The sequence below is a fragment of the Lygodium microphyllum genome, chromosome 10, assembly GCF_053477565.2.
Source record: "Lygodium microphyllum isolate KBCC chromosome 10, Lygodium_microphyllum_v1.1.10, whole genome shotgun sequence".
NCBI classification, from domain to species: domain Eukaryota; kingdom Viridiplantae; phylum Streptophyta; class Polypodiopsida; order Schizaeales; family Lygodiaceae; genus Lygodium; species Lygodium microphyllum.
In genome coordinates this window covers 13,341,476-13,358,211 of record NC_141144.1, presented here as the reverse complement: position 1 = coordinate 13,358,211, position 16,736 = coordinate 13,341,476, and the positions used below count along the sequence as shown (strand labels likewise).

Here is a 16,736-nt window from a genome sequence, read left to right as displayed (position 1 = left end):
CGGATAATTTCTACATATTGCTAGATCAAATTACCACAATCACAAGCTGATATTTGAAGGATTACTTGTAACTTTCTGCACCAGTGGGTTCAATTGTTCATCTTGCAGCATTAAAACAAGTGAATGGAATAGTAAAATGATTACATAGGTCAGTGTTTTGCATTGAATGATTGCCTCGATAAAATCTTTGATGTGAGGTTCCTTTGTTTGGTTATTCATGACTGACAAGCATGGTCAGGCGCTATTTTATTTATGTGCATAGTGACATGGGTGACCTCTTGAGAATGAAAGGTAGAGCTTCTATCCTCTCATGGCTAACATGGTAGTAGGGCATAGGTTGTGAATGTGGATGGCTTCGGGGGGAGGGAGGGCGTTCTTGGAAATGCAATCCACCCTTCTAGGGAAACTTATACGGTATGTCCTAGTATGAGATTGGGTTTGAAATCCTAGTAATGTAAGAAAGTTTCCAGTGAAAGGGGTTCCCCTCTAAGAAGGAGAGGTATTGCATACTACCAACTTGTTTCTAATATAATTATGTGAACAATGGTGCAAACAAAGTGGAGGGGATGACCTACTTTGAAAGAAAGATATGACACACCATCCTCTCATTTCAAACATAGTATCATAGTCTAGAGTGTTTACCTATGTGCTAGGACTATTAGAAATGGAAGCAGAAGTAAAGAATTTCGCAAATGAGCTTAATGCTGATTAGATATACAAAAACAAGTGTTTAAACAAGAAAGAGAATGATTGAAATGGAGTTAACTATGATGATCTAGTAAATTAGACTGGCCATTCGAGGCGTGAATGACATGCTGTGGTGTTCCTTAGCTGGCACCTATAGTGGCCATCTTGGGCTGTTGCCTTCATCTTGGTAGGCTGCGTTTTGCCCTAGTTGCTGTCATCCTCACCTCAGCTTGCTACCATGCTCATCTCCAGCTGCCACCCTTCAGCCGGGCAGCTCTTACATGCTGTGTTTTGATCCCAGCTCAGGACCTGTCCGCCTCTGCATTTTACTGTTTACAGTAGGCACCTGGCAACTGGTTACGCTTTGCATCATCCAGACAGTCTCTGTGGCTCTTACAGCACCCATTCTGCCCTTCCAAGCTGCCACCCTGATCAGTGTCACTGCTGGACAGCTGCTTTTTTGGTTCAGCTCAGGTCTGTGGCTGCTGTTTTGCTGCTCCTGGAGGTCATCTACTACTCTGACTTGAATCCTACGGGAAGCATTTTGCTGCCTGGCCACTTCTGCATCAGATTTCAGTTCCAACTCCTCGTCATTGTACTAGGGACCCGCCGTCTCCGGTGGACCTCACACTTCGACTCCTTCCTCAGCCCACTCCCACGAGAACCACTAGCTGTTGGACAGCACTCTGTAGACATTCATTCAGCTATCTTCTGTATTATGTTTTGAGTTTCTGTGTTAGTGTTGTTTGAGTTCTTTGTGTTTGAGTTATGGTTGTTAAATACACCTTGCATTTTTCTCGGAGTCATTTTTGGTGTGAATGCACCCTATCCACGTGCACTTTTTACCCTCTTGTGTGGGAGGGGTTTTCCCCTCGTGTGAACACACTTCAGTATGTAGGTCTATATAACCTATGGATTGTACCTTGTACTCTTATTCTTGTGATTCATTTTAGTGAAGGTTCTCTTGCATGCTTCTTTGTGTGTCTACTCTCACTCTCACTCTACTCCACTTCTTGTCTATTGGGTTGTCCATTTGATCCAATAGTGGTATCAGAGCCATTATTGCATTGGTTTCATTGCCAGTGCCAATGTGTGGAGTCCCTCACGCCATTGTTGCCTACAACGCCGTTGCTCTAGCCATGTTAGCCTATTTCTTGCTGCACCCTCATTGCATAGGTTGCACACAACCTCTCTCTATGCAGCCTGCACATAGTTCCACTGAAACCAGCCTTCCTCGGATAGGGTGGTAAATCCCTGATTACAACTTAATTACAGCAGCAAACAATAAATGCAAATCTGAAAATACAAATTGATCTATTGATCTTGGACAATGCACATCCGATTGGCCCCAAAATTGGCGCCCCTTACGGTATTTCTTTAGCTTTATTGAAGAAAAAGTTGACTTACAACGGGATTCTCCCAATCCCTCTTGGTATTTCAACTCCCCTCGCTGTCCAAAGCGACTAGCAAGTCTTCAATCTATTTTTCCCCTCGATTTCGGGCACTCAATTGGCCTTCACCCACTTCATAGACAATGGAAATGCCCCAAATTCAATGGTTGGCTAGTCCTCCACCTGAATTTAGCTGAAATTCACCTTCAATCTTGTTGAATCTAAGTCTTGGAGCTTCCAATTTTTGGCACGTTTCCCAAGGGTGCTGCTAAACCCTATTTTTTGCTGTAAATTAAGGTCTACAAGAGATAAATTTGCAATTTCTTAGCCTCCAAGGGTCCAAATACTGAGATGTTCGGAGCAAGGCTGTGAAATGGTTGGGAGATGAGAGGGAAAGTTGTAGAGAGAGAAAATTCAGAGTTTTGTCGCGAAGAATGACTGAAAATCAGTCAAATGCAGCTAGTGCCTTGCCACAATAGCATGTAGATGCAAAGAACTGAAGAAAATCGGTCTTTTACTATTACTACTCTGCCTCAACAACTTGTAGATGTTGTCTCCTGCTGTTGATTGGTCTTCTTTTGCCCCTGGCTGCCTCAGAAGGTCCTCCAGTGGTTGCAAATCAGACTAGCAGCCTCTCCTCTCTCTCTCTTTGCGGGCTGAATTTATAGAAACGCCTCTCTCCAGCCTCTAAAGACGTTTTCAGTCTTGCATGGGCAATTTTCACAAGTGGCAGCCTTTTCAAATGTTTTTTCTAGCATTTTTCATAATTAAATATGAATTTTCAGCCTTAAAATACTTAAAATTAATCTAATAATTATTCCGGTGCCGTGAAAAATAATCTTATTGGCCAATAATTAAATTGGCTAGGCAACTTCCATTCCGGAGTGTCTCTGCGTCATCTTTGACCATCAAATGGGCGTTAGGTACCATTAAACACCACTTGTCTAGTGTCACCAACTGACACTTATGGCCAAATGGATGACCTAGGCCAACAACTGACACTAGATAGCACCAAGTTCCCGTGCGGCATAACTTATAGCAACTTTTGCCTTTGATATCTTGCGATTTCTTCGGGTCCCGGGCTCGTAAATTTACTTTAACCCCAGTTGCACCTCACATGTGCATCATTTACTTAATCATGTGATTAAAAATTAATCCACATGTTAAGTAAGGTTTCAAAAACACATGTTCTCATGACAACCCTTCCCCTTGAAATCCTTGCAATCGTCCTCGATTGCATTGCCAAATGCATCAAAAGCAAAGTACCACTTGGAATTTCCATAGGGCATCATAGTCAACATAACATTGCGCACTGTTGTTCAACCATTCCATATGCCCAACATATGCTGAAAATTACCAGTCAACATAACATAACATAAGACTCACAAAGAATCTCAAAAACATTGCTAGATTATCAAGTGACATGTCTATTTCTCATGAGCTTAACTCATTTGGCAAAACCAAACCATAGCATAGCATAACCAAGCATAAACCATGGCTAAAACATCAATGGCATCATAACATATGCTGTTGTCCATGGAACTAGATGTAAACCATTGAAAATTGAGCATAATCTTATCATAAACTAATCACTTGCTGATCTAAGAAGTGATCACAAACTATTGCAAATGTGACTCCAAATTGATCACAAACTCATTGCAAAAACTGACTAGCAATTTGTGCGAAAGTTGATACATAACTGATCCAAAAAACTGATGCAAAAAGTGACCATAAATGGTTCTCAAGCTGATAAAAAAGTGAGTTGAAACTGGTCAGAAATTTGGTCTCAAAATTGAGGCAAAATTCATGCTAAATTGATCATAAGTTAATGCAAAAGTATAGTTCCAGTGCACGGGTCAAACTCATACTCATGTGCATACATCTCATAGTGACTAGTACACTAAGTAGTGATCTCATGGCAAACATACTGCCTGCGCAATACCTTGGATCCACGCTGAATACATCCGAGATACACTACATATGAGAGTTGTCCATAACTGGAGGAGGGGAAGTGCTACCTCCCCCTTGAGCATGAGGCAATACTTCGGACCCTTGCTTTACTGAACCTGCCGGAGCGTGAACTACAGTCAGCTCTAACTGAAAGGCATCTAGGTAAAGCTGCAACAACTGAGGATGGTCTTTCAAGTCATTCTCTTCCATCCATTTGGCATCCATTGGTGAATAATTCTGAAATTTCACCAAGTATCTCCTGGAAATTTTACCTTTGACCTTTCTTTCCTTATGTGCCAAAATCTGCTCATATACCAAAATCTCATCTAGCTCCTCAACCTCAGGCTGAATTTCAGCAGACATATCCTCTGGCGCATCACCATGAAAAGGCCTCAACAAACTGACGTGAAAGGCATTATGTATCTGCCAATGTGGAGGTAATTTCAGCTGATATGCTACATTGTTGATCTTCTCCAATACCTAGAAGGGCCCATAGTATCTCATACTCAACTTCGGATACAATCTTTCTCTTCCTTTTATCTTTTTCAGCCTTGCCTTTTCAAAATGCAGCAATACATAATCATCCTCGGGAAACTGCAAAGCACGTCTATGTCGATCAACTGCCCTCTTTTGCTTTTCTTGCGATCTCTGAAGTGCATATTTTATCTTTGCATAGGCTACATCCAAGTTTTCCACATAACGATCAGCCTCAAAGATCTTATCCTTAGTTTACAGAATAGGTGGTATCTTCTTGCCACCCTCAACCACCTCAAATGGAGCTTTTCCTGTAGAACTATGCACTGTGTTGTTGTAAGCAAACTCAACCAAGGGCAAATACTGCTCCCACTGTGTCTTGTGGTCTGAAACATAGCACCTTAAAAGATCCAATACTGTGGAATTTGCTTCCTCAGACTGACCATCTGTTTGCGGATGAAAGGATGATGAGAATTTCAGCGTGGTACCCATATTCTCAAACAAGCCCTTCCAAAATAAACTGGTCATCCGGTGGTCTCGATCACTAATGATCAACTCTGGTATACCATGATATTTAAAGATGTGTTGCAAAAACAATCGTGCCTTATGATCAGCCTTTATTTTCTTCCTCACTGGAATAAAATGGGCTTGTTTGGTAAACCTGCAAATGATAGTCCAGATCCCATCATTCCCTGTAGGTGTCTTAGGAAGCTTAAAAATAAAGTCCATTGCAATGCTTTGCCGAGGCCGATCTGGAATAGGCAAGGGTTGCAATAAACCCAGCAACTTTTGCCTATTGTGCTTTACCTTCTGGTATATGATGCATGTCTTAACAAACTGTTCTACATCATGCCTCAAAGTTGGCCAATAAAAGAAATGCTTCATTGCCTTGACCGTGGCATCAATATCTCTGTGTCGTGTATACGGAGGAACATGACTTTTAGTGATAACTCTAGGCCTTAACTGCTTTGTGACACATAGTCGTCCATGCATCATTAGAAATCCATCTCTTGTCCGAATCAGCAACATATTGCTCTTTCATGGCATCCAACTTAGTGTGATAAACCATGTTGACAGCTGAAATTTGTGGCTTACGTGACAGTGCATCAGCCACAACATTCTTTTTACCATCAGTATGTACAATCTAAAAATGAAACATAGAGAGAAAATTTGCCCATCTCATATGCTTCTCTGACAACTTTGTCCGTTTGAGAAAGTACCTCAAAGTTTGATGGTTTGTCTGCACTGTAAAATCAGTCCCCCAACAAATAATGTTTCCACATAGGCAGTGCATGAATTACAACCAAGAGCTTTTCTCATAGACCTATAAATTCTTTTCTGCACCGTGGAGAAATCGGCTCTCATAAGCCACAACTCGGCCGTTCTACATAAGAATAGCCCCAATGTTGTTACCACATGTATCACATTGAACTATGAATGACTTCCTCAGATTGGGCAACACAAGCACAGGAACTAAAGTTATCTTTTCCTTCAACTTTTGAAATGCTGAAATTTCCACTGCTGTCTATCTAAATGGCACATCCTTCTTCTGCAAGGTATGCAATGGAGATGCAATTTCAGCAAACCCGCGTACATACTTCCTGAAGTAAGAAAATAAACCCAAGAAGCTGCGGATCTCATGCACATTCCTCAAAGGTGGCCACGATCGTATTGCTTCAATCTTTGCAGGGTCCATGTGAATACCATCAGCCGATACAATATGCCCCAAAAAGTGGATTTCATGCAAGAAGAATTCGCTTTTCTTGTCATTGATAACTAGCCTATGGTCATGCAGTTCATTGAACAGCATATCCAAGTGTTTTCTATGCTCTGTCTCGTTCTTTGAGTAGACAATCATGTCATCAAAGAAAGTGTCCACAAATCCTCTATGTGGCCTGACGATATGATCCATCATCCGATTAAAAGTGGTAGGAGCATTTGTAAGTCCAAAAGGCATAACAAGAAACTCATACAATCCAAAAGATGTCCTAAAAGTTGTCTTAGGCACATCTTCTAGTCTAATGCGTATTTGATGATACCCACTTTTCAAATCTATACGGCTAAACATGGTTGCCCCTTGCAATCTATCCATAACATCATCAATCCGAGGAATCGGAAAGCGATTTTTTATTGTGATCTTGTTCAAAGCACGACAATCAATGCACATATGCCATGAACCATCCTTTTTCTGCACCAAAAGCATTGGAGAACAAAAAGGAGATGAGCTGGGCTGAATCAACCCTTTTTCTAACAACTCATTTACCCGAGTCATAATCTCCTCTTGTTGGGCTGCACTGACTCTGTAGGGTGGCTTATTAGGTGGGCTGCTTCTAGGGATAAGATCTATGCCATGATCTTCTGGCCTTTCAGGCGGTAGCTGCCCTGGAAGTGACTGAGAGAAGCAATCAGCATACATTTTCAGAAATGACATGCGATCCTTCTCTAAGTTAGATATGTTCCCAATATTCTCACTATCATCTTTATCCTTGGTAAAAACCAAGTATGCTGAAAGATGATTTTTCATTACTTTAGAAATGGCAGCTGTAGATACAACAGGGACAGATTCACCTTTCAACTTTACATTAAGTGTGAGTGCATTTCCCTTATGTTAAATAGTGATATTTTTTGCATGAGAATCAATCATTGCATGCATACGGTGATACCACGGCATACCAAGCAATACATCACAACCCTCAAGTGGAGCAATGAAGAACTCTTCACTGTCCACATATCCTTGTATGTGCAACCAAAGCTTTCCAATGAGTGGTGTGACAGGCTCTGCATGGCCTTTACATGCCATTCCAACTTCTTCCATGGGTCCCATCTCATCCTCTTTGATGCCTAGACGGGCAGCCATGTCAACAGAGATGAAGTTGGCTCATGCACCATTATCAAAGAAAATCAATGCATTTTGATCCCTAATTTTGCCCCATGCTCTACACAACTCAATACATCATCATTAGGCTGATCACTAACAACATTGGGCACCAATCCCATTGATGTTTTAGGCTTCTTTCCTTTAGAATCTCCCTGATTTTTTGATTTTCTAGCTTGCTTCCTATTGGGACAGGTCCCTTCAATGTGACCCTCCTGTTCACAAATAAAACATTTATTTGTAGCCATCAATTCCCTACATTCTGCCAATGTTTTCGAGCCCTTTCTTTGTTGTTTTGGCCTCTTTTCAAGCTGATATTCAGATCTGCCCCTTTTCTCAGTCTTAAACATATTTTTATTCGGCTTCTCCCCACTCTCTAGGAAGCCCGAATCCTTTCCACGCAGCAAAGTATCAGCTGTAGCAGCAATCTCTATAAGCGGAGACATGCTAGACACGGTGGATTTAATATAAAAATCCCTAATTCCTTTGGGTAGCCCACAACACTTGCTCATGAAGGGGTACGGGGCAATAAGAAGTAATAGGCAGCAATGCATCCCAAAACTTCTTATTATATTGCTCCAAATTCTTACATTTCTTAGCATCCAACTTATTCCAAGCTGCCATGATGTCCACCTCAAAGGTACTTGTCAACCAATTCGATACAAACATTTGCTTGAATTGTACCCACGTTGACAGTGCTTTACCTTGCATCAAAAGAGTGGACCACTACTGTAATGCATTTCCTTTCAAGAAAGTGGCTGCCTTTTGAATCTTTGAGGACTCCGTGAAGTTCCCTCCTGAATAGGCTGCATCAAACTGCTGAATGAAAGTCAAAGCTTTCAGCCTATCTTGTACACCACTGAAGGACTCAAACTTCACTTCTTTTCCACCCTCATCATAGTCTTTTGCTGCCCCTTTGAGTGTCAAGTTGTCATACACTGGGTGCTGCAAAAAGGGTGCATTTGCTGAATTCACATCAAAACCAATGTGAAACGGAGCATTTGCATGACCAACATTCATTCCTTGAGCCCCATAAGCATTCGGGGGTGCAAATGCAGTACCAAACATGCTACTTTGTGCCCCAGGCATCAAGCCAATGCTGCCATACATAGGGTTTTGCATATTTCGAGCCATATCCGAATACATTGGGCCTTGCACTCCATGCATTGGTTGCTGCATACCATAGGGATTTGTGCCATACATTCCCATATGCGCTCCTTGTCCAACCATAGCATGAAAAATCGTGCTTCCATCAAAATATCCTGGCTGCCCCATCGTAGCATGCACGCCTGGCTGTCCAAGATCCATTGGATTGGCACTTCCATGATGGCCTTGCATTTGCATTCCTTGCCCCGTAGGTACCAACTGTTTTATTTCATTAGCATCTTTGGGAGCTTCAAATGAAGGGTTTGACATTCTCTTTAGTGCATCTTGCTGTCTTGAAGGTGTAGAGGACATCTTCTTCTTCTTGCCTTTGCTGTCCTTCTTTGGAGCATTCAAAAATCGGGTAAATTGAGGATCCTTTGCCAATTCAGCAAAGAGATTTGCTGCTGTCCTCATCCGATTCTTGAACTGGTCATTAAATTCCTCTTCACTTTGCTGGTCGTCAGTCTCCTTATGCTCTGAAGGCCGTGCATCTTGCCCAACAGCAACATTTTCAGCTTGCTGTCCATGGTTTGAGCCTTGTCCAAGGTTAGGCATTGCATGGGCATATTATCTGGAAAGAGGGAATCAAGATGGATCTAGAAAAAGTAAGGGCAATTATTGAATGGCCATCTCCAAGAAACTTGGAAGAGCTGCAGATCTTTCTAGGTTTATTTGGATTTTATCGTAGATTCATTCGAGATTATGCCAAAATAGCTGTTTCAATGACAGACCAACTTAAAGGGAAAGGGAAGAGCTTTAATTGGGAAACAGACCAAAATGAAAGTTTTCAAAAACTTAAGGTAGCTATTGCTATAGCTCCAGTACTATTAATTGTGGATCCCAATAAACCATTTGTGGTTGAAGCCGATGCCAGTGATAAGGCGATAGGTGCGGTTTTATTTCAAGAAGGTCGACTAGTTGCTTTTGAAAGCAAGAAATTAGACCGTGCAAAACAGAATTATTCTGTTTATGAGAGGGAGTTGTATGCAATAGTACATGCAATGAAGAAATGGAGGCACTATCTGTATGGTGCCAAACTTTTGATCTTGTCGGATCATGAAAGCATTAAGTGGCTTAATGACCAACCGGATCTACAAGGGCATAAAGCCAGATGGGCCGAACTCCTTCAAGAGTTCGACTACGAAATAAGGTATAGAAAGGGGAAGTACAATATAGTGGGTGATGCACTCAGCAGAATGCCCATCATAAATGAATTGAGTTTTACTCAGTTCACTTCCGATTTACTTGAATCTTTGAAAGGAAAATGCCAGGTTGATCCGGCATATTCCAACATATGGAAAGCAATAAATAATGGGGATCCAAATGGAAGAGCCTCCACAGAGGAAGGAATGTCTGAGGATGTTCATCAAGGAAATGGAGCATCAAGGGTTGCTCAAATGAGATTCAAGTGGAAGAATTTTACCATTGATAATGGTTATTTACTCTATAAAGATGAAAGATTGAAAATGGGAGGACTTCTCCACCCATTAGAGATTCCTTCGGGAAAATGGGAGAGTATCTCCATGGACTTTATTGTTGCGTTACCCATAACAGAGAGGGGGCACGACTCTGTGTGGGTGATTGTGGATAGGTTAACCAAAATGGCTAGGTTTATTCCAACTTCAACTGATGTTAAAACACCAGAATTGGCTAGATTGTTCGTAGAGAACATAAACCGATTGTATGGCCTTCTGGCAAATATAGTTTCTGATCGGGATAGAAAATTTGATAGTTAATTTTGGCGTGCTGTATTTAGGAAGTTGGATGCTAAACTTAGCATGAGTACGGCGGACCACCCGGGGGCAAACTGAAAGGGTTAACCAAATCCTTAAAGATATGCTCAGGGCATATGTAAGTAAAAGGCAAACTAATTGGGAAGAGTATCTACCGATAGCAAAGTTTGCATATAATAGTGCCAAGCACTCTTCCACTGGATATAGTCCATTTATGCTAATGTATGGGTTTCAGCCCCCCAGAGCTCCTCATGCAGTGGGATTGCATAAGGAAAAGGTTCAGGCAGCCAATGACTTTTTGGAGGATATGAATAGTATGTTAAAATTTGCTCAAGAAAAAATTAAAAAAGCTCAAAATCGAGCTAGAGCTTATGCAGATCCTCATCGAAGAGACATCTTCTTTGAAGAAGGAGAATTGGTTTATCTTAAGGTGCCTGAACAAACTAAAACCATGGAAATGGGACGATGTCCAAAGCTTTCACCCAGGTATTGTGGTCCTTTCACAATACTTAAAAGGGTGGGAGAACAAGCTTACAAGCTCCAACTACCTGCTGGTAGTAAAACACATCCAGTTTTTTATGTAAGCTAAGGAAGAAGCTGGGTGATTTGGATAATCTAATCTTAAATGGTAACATTGAGGAGCTATTAGATGACCAATCTAATCCACATGAACAAGAAAGAATATTAAATGTTCGTAACAGACGAACAAGGAATACTATTTATCAAGAATATTTGGTCAAATGAAAAGATTGTTCAAAAGAAAGCTCAACATGGGAGTGAGCAAGTACTTTAAGGAAAATGTTTTCCAATTTACAGTTGGACCTTCCAAGTATTGTTTTCGAGGAAGAAACCAATTCTTAAGGGGAAGGAAATGTTATATTAATAAATGTAACTTATGGGAGACAGGCGCGAGGGATGACTGTCCGGGGGGCCTTGGGCACCCGAACGGGGTCAAGGGGAGCTTAGAGAGTAAGTGAGTCTAAGAATAGTAGGACTCACCTGAAGTGGACGACTGACAGTCGAATTAGAAAGAGGAGCCAGCAATCTTCTAGGCGAGGTTGGGTGGTGAATGAAATGATCTCTCTCGTGCTGTTGGGACGGTGGAGCGGAGGGGGCACTTAACTGAATCTCTGACATTATCATAGGCGATGAAGACAGACGTTATCTAACATATTCAAACTACTCTTATGCTGTCTTGCAATCAACATGTCATCCACATATAAAACCAGCATAGTAAGGCTTCCATCATCAGGCTTTTTAGTGTATAAGCAAGCAGTGATTTGCATGACTACGTTTAAATGCATGGCTGAGCATAAAGATATCAAATTTTTTGTACCATTGTCTAGGAGCTTGTTTCAACCCATATAAGCTGCGTTTCAACTTACAAACCAAATGCTCCTTTCTTGGAATAGCAAATGCTTCTGGCTGCTTCGTGTACAGCTCTTCATCCAAGTCACCATGAAAAAAAACAGTCTTCACATCCATCTGATCCAACTCTAAATCCAAGGATGCAGTGAGAGCAAACAAAACACAGTGTGTAGTCATCTTCACCACTTGTGAAAAAACCTCTTGGAAGTCTATGCCATCCTTCTGTGTATAGCCCTTAGCAATCAACTGTGCCTTGTACTTGGGCTTCCCATCAATACATTATTCGGAATAGCTTTCCTATCCTTGGGCAAAGGTACAAGCTCCCATGTGTTATTTGCATATAGAGACTTCATCACTTCTTGCATAGCAAGCTCCCACTTTCTCTTGTTTTCACATGACTGTGCCTCTTCAACTGTCAGAGGCTCACCCTCATCAGTCAGCAGAATGTAATCCAAAGATGGCTGAAACCTTTGTGGCTGCCTTCTGACACGTGTAGACTTTCTTACCCAATGATCTGTATTATCAGGCAGTGGGCCTACATCCTGAGGAATGTGCACACCATCACTAGGTGGTTGATTTTCAGCATTTTCTTGCTGCTGTAACCTGTTTTCAGCATGTTCTTCTTGCCGTCCTATTTCATGCTGTGCATCTATTTGCTGTCCATGATCTTCTGGCTGTAGCACAATAGGTTGCTGCTCATTTTCAGCATCGAAAGGGACAAAACTTTCAGCTAACGGTGGCTGCTGAATGGCTAGCTGTTCATGTTGAAATTTGACCTTCTTTTTGTCAAGATCACCATGTGTAACATTTTTCAGCAACTTTACCTCATGAAATACTATGTCTCGGCTGCGTACTATCTTCCTACCCTGAGGAAGACAAACTCTATAACCCATCTCTCCCTCATCTCCATATCCCATGAAGATGCCCTTGATGGATTTCATGTCTAGTTTGGTCCTTTGTTCTACAGGTACATGTACAAAGGCATCACAACCAAAGATACGCAAATGGTCATATGAAGCAAGTTTGCTAGACCAAACCTCTTCAGGAATGCCATTTTCCAATGCACGATTGCATACATGAACTGCAGCTTTAAGAGCCTCTTCCCAAAATTGATGCGGGAGATTAGCTGTGGATAATATGCATCTGACTCTCTCACAAAGTGTGCGATTAAATCTTTCAGCCACGCCATTTGATGTAGGATTATAAGGGGCTGTCAACTTAAGCTTTTTTGTGTAGTAACAAAAGCATAAAATTTTTTAAAAGCATCCAACAGTTCCTTTTTGCTCTTAAGTATATACACCCATGACTTTCTATTGAAATCGTCAATGAAAGTAACAAAGTAGCGTGTATCCCCATACGAATTAACAAGCATAGTGCACACATCAGAGTGTACTAAGTCAAGAGCATTAGACTTCTTAAGGACACTAGAGTAATTAGGAGACTTCACTTGTTTTCCATATAAGCAATCATTACAAAATTCGAGACCAAAGCCTTTTACATCAAATCTCCCTGAAGAGGAGAGAACCTGAAGGCCTTTCTGGCTCATATGACCAAGTCTTTTGTGCCAAAGCTCCATCTGTGAATGGACTTCAGTCATAGCCAAGAACTTGCCAGGTAATGCTTTACAATACAAGTAATATAAAGTCCCCCTTTTGCTGCTTTTAACAATTAGCATAGAGCCCTTACGGACCTTCCAAGATCCACCACCAAAGGTAGTAAAATACTCTTTAGTATCGAACTGCCCAACTGATAGTAGACTTTTCTTTATGCGAGGTACAAATTTGACATCCTGCAAAATCAGCTCTTGGCCATTTTCAAGAGCCAAGCGAATGGTGCCAACACCCTCTATATCATAGTTATTACCCAAGTAAACCTTGCTTAGACAACCTATAGTGTATTCAGAAAATGACTCCAAAGAGGGGGTAACATGAAAAGAGGCACCGCTGTCCACTGTCCATGATTGTGACAGCCCATCATGAGGTGAAAGTAAGGCATCAATTACCTCCTTTTTGGTGATGTGCATATCACTTGTTGTTGCCATGATATCTGCATTATTACATGAGGCTACAACAAGTATCTCTTCAGTGTCAATGACCACACTAGATGTAACATTTGCCTTTGCAACTTCTTTTGAGGAAGAGCGTCTACAACAAAGGACACGGACCCAGTATCAGTAGAAGATGCATCAGAAACAAACATCTCCGACTTCTCCTCCTTGGCTATGCGCTTTCTACATTCAGTGATGTAGTGTCCTTGCTTCTTGAAATATTGACACTTGCCCTTCTTGGCTTGCGTGCCCCCCCTGTTTCTTGCTGCCCTGTGAAGTGCCTGAAGTCCTAGAGCTATGCGGAGCATTTTTAGCTTGGCTGCCCTTGTCCTTCTGCCGCCTTGCCATAAAAGCTTGCTCAGAGACTATGACATTCACACCACTATTCTTTCTTGTCTACTCTTCCTCTAAGAGCAAACTGACCAACTGAAGGAAAGTACGTAGTTGTGGGAAAATCCTCATGGTGAGGTTCAAGGCTGTATGAAAGGCCAAATACGAGGGCAGCACAATGAAATCAAGGTAGTAGATATCAACTGCGCATTTGAGTAATACTCATCTACATTTATAAGCTGCTCATGCAAGTCTTGAATTTTATTTAGATGATCTTGCATCGAATCACTCTTATCCATCTTCACAGTCTTAAGCTCTTTCTTCAAGAAAGAGATGCGTGTCTTATTCCTTCCAGCAAAAATCTACTCTAAGGTCAACCATGCTTCTCGTGAAGAAGCTGCAGACCAAATGTGAGGAATAATAGACCTCTGAATTGCCAATGCAATGAGCGACAAAGCCTATGCATCCCGTGTGTCCCATGCCTTTTGTGTTGCTGATCTCTTGGGAAGTGGCTAAGTTGGAGCGGGCTGAATAGACTGAGTTGCCCGTTGTCCACATCCTCTTGGAGGAGGAGTAGCAGGAGCCACAACTCCGGGCCTAACTTCTTCACTGTGCTGACATAATCCCAAAAACTATTTACAATCAACACATTCTTCATCATAAAGGACCAGAGGAAATAGTTGTTGCCATCCAACCTATCCTCCTTGGATACATATGTAAATACATCACCTCCTTGATTTGCCATGATAAATGTCACTCGTCAGAGAGCAAAAGAGCAATATCTCAAGCTGGACCAACCTAGAAATCTCAGTTTTCCAGAACTTACAGCAAGTACTTTGCTGTAATTAGCATATTTAATCACACTGTCATAAACTGTCTGAAATGCACGCTGTCCAAGGTGCAATAAATGCTCAGTAGCACTGAAAATGCAAAAGCCCCAAAATTTCTTGTCCCAAAATGCACAAAATCAGTCTATTTCAAACTGTCACAGATGTACATTTGGCAATCTCTGAGCTGACAACAGAAGCCTCAAATTCCTGATTCACAATTTTACAAAATCTTTGCAATAATTGTGTTCGAGACACGTGCTGGAATAGAGATTGCCTACCTAGGCCAAAGCCCCTTTCAAAGGATTAAATCTGAATGAATAATTGAGAAATTCTCTCTTTTTACCTCCCATAAGGTTAATGCAGAGCCGAATGTGGCGGGTGGACCTAGAAGACCTAGGAAGCAAGTGGTGGCGCTAGCGTCGAAGATGACTTAGCGGGCGGCTCAACTGGAAAAGGGCAGCAACAAAGACGGCTTAGCGGGCAGCTCAATAGGCGGATCGGATAGGACAGACGGGTGGTGGCTCACTGCAGGTGGCGTCAATGGTAGTCGCATTGGCAGCTAGTGGGCGGCTCTGGTGATAGTGCACAAAGTTGGCGGGTGCCTATGCTGGCGCAAGCAGTTTAGGCGGGGCAACATTGAGGCGCTGCAAGTGGCACATGTGGCGGACAGGGTAGGTGCAACGAAGGCACAGGCAACAGGCCTACTAATGGTGACACTAAAGCTGTTGATGATGGTTGAGGAGCTGCTGACGATGGCCGAGAGGTCAGCTGAGCTGAAGCTCTACTTTGATACCAAATGTGAGAGGAAGGACAGATCGAAGCTCAACTGAGAGTACAATTGACAATGAAGAGAGTGTAAGAGTGTGATAGCATGGCACCCAATGCAATAATTTGAAGTGTAAGGTGCAAGCACTAAGTACAACCCTTAAACTTTAGGGTTGTAAGAGGGTGTTCACACCCAAAGAGTGTAAAACACAATGAGTGCCCAAATTGTGTAACATAGGCACATAAAATAAAAGAAATAAATTTGGGGGAAAAAACCTCTCATACGGAGAGTAAAAAGTTCCCCAATGTCCTACTGAAGATCACCGACACTCCTTTGTGAACATAGGCGCGAGTCAAACCAAACAGAATTGGTTGTTCAAGATAAAGGGGCTGATTCAGCAATTGGCATTATTTGAAATTTGGCATATTAGCTGGGAAATTAACACTAGAGCCTATGAGTTGACTGAAAATGCTATTTCAAATTATGTTGCTACCATGAGGATAGATAGTCCTAGATATGAAGGCAAGGAAAGCCTTCATTTGATTGAACAGTTCCTTAAAGTTGGCAAGTTGTCATCTTTCGTTGATAAGGTAAAAGGCATGCAATTGTTAGAAAGGCCAAGTCATACATGCTTATAAACGACTAGTCGTATATGAGAGGGGCTGATAATGTACTGAGAAGAGTATTGCAAAGCTCTGAAATTCTTGCTTATTTATCCTCTTGTCATGAAGAAGGATGTGGAGGTCACTTTGGATTTAAGCTAACCAAAAGGAAAATCCTACTAGCAAGACTTACTTAGCCTAGTTTGAGTGCTAATGTTACTCACTACTATAAAAATTGCCACTCTTGTTAATCATTTGCTAAGAGGGTGTTGATTCCAGAACCTGCTAAAGCTATTGTTGTCTATGGGCCATTTGAGAAATGGGGTTTGGATTTCATTGGACCTTTGCTAGGAACTAAAACAAGAAAGTCATATATCCTTACTACAGTTGATTACATGACCACATGGTGTGAAGCAAAAGCTACTCGGAAATGTAAGGAAGAGACGTAATTCAATTTTTGATGCAAGATATATGCTGCAAGTTTGGGATACCTTTGAAAATAGTGATAGATCAAGGTCCTGGTTTCAAAAATAAGCT

General features: G+C 41.7%; 1 protein-coding gene across 1 annotated transcript in view; it reads left to right on the top strand.

Moving 5' to 3' along the window:
* Positions 1-16,736, top strand: part of BIOF (biotin F) — a 47,767-nt gene that overhangs the window by 19,126 nt on the left and 11,905 nt on the right. The gene's annotated exons all lie outside the window — the stretch shown is intronic.